Source organism: Coturnix japonica, unplaced genomic scaffold (assembly GCF_001577835.2).
Source record: "Coturnix japonica isolate 7356 unplaced genomic scaffold, Coturnix japonica 2.1 chrUnrandom501, whole genome shotgun sequence".
Classification (NCBI taxonomy): domain Eukaryota; kingdom Metazoa; phylum Chordata; class Aves; order Galliformes; family Phasianidae; genus Coturnix; species Coturnix japonica.
Genome location: NW_015439892.1, coordinates 5,804 through 6,552, shown reverse-complemented (window position 1 = coordinate 6,552; position 749 = coordinate 5,804).

Genomic DNA, 749 nt, shown 5'->3' with positions numbered 1-749 from the left:
ATGGGGTTCTGTATGGGGCCTGGCCCTATTAGCGTCTATGAATGGTGGGGTTGGGATCGCCGGGGCCGGCCCCTAATATGGTCCTTATTTATAGGGCAGGATGTGGGGCGGCCCCATAGAACAGGGTGTAATACAGGCTGGGCGGCGCTGAGTCAGGAAGAGGATGAACCGCACCCCCATAGTGTGGGGCGGGATGTGGTGGCGGGATGTGGGTGACGATATGGGTTATGGGGCGGGGATATTGGGGCGGGCATATGGGATATGGAGGCGGATATTCGGGGCCGCGGCGAGGTTGTGGGGTGGTGGGGAATGTGGATGGGGGAGGGTGGGGATGGGATATAGGATATGGGATATGGGGTGTATAGGATATAGGATATGGGGTATATGGGATATGGGGTATATGGGATATGGGGTGTGGGTATAGGATATGGGGTATATGGATATTGGGGTATATGGGATATGGGGTGTGGGTATAGCGATATAAGTATGGTTGGTTGAGGGATAGATATGGGATATGGGGTGTGGGGTGCATGGGATAGGCCACCTCACTAGGATCGACTCACTGGACATAGGGGTTTATGGGGTGTGGGTGTGGCATATAGGATATGGGGTGTATAGGATATGGGGTGGTGGGGTATATGGGGTGTGGGGTATATGGGATATGGGGTATATGGATATGGGGTATATGGATTAATGGGGTATAGGATATTGGGGTATATGGGATATGGGGTGTATGGGATATGCGGTAT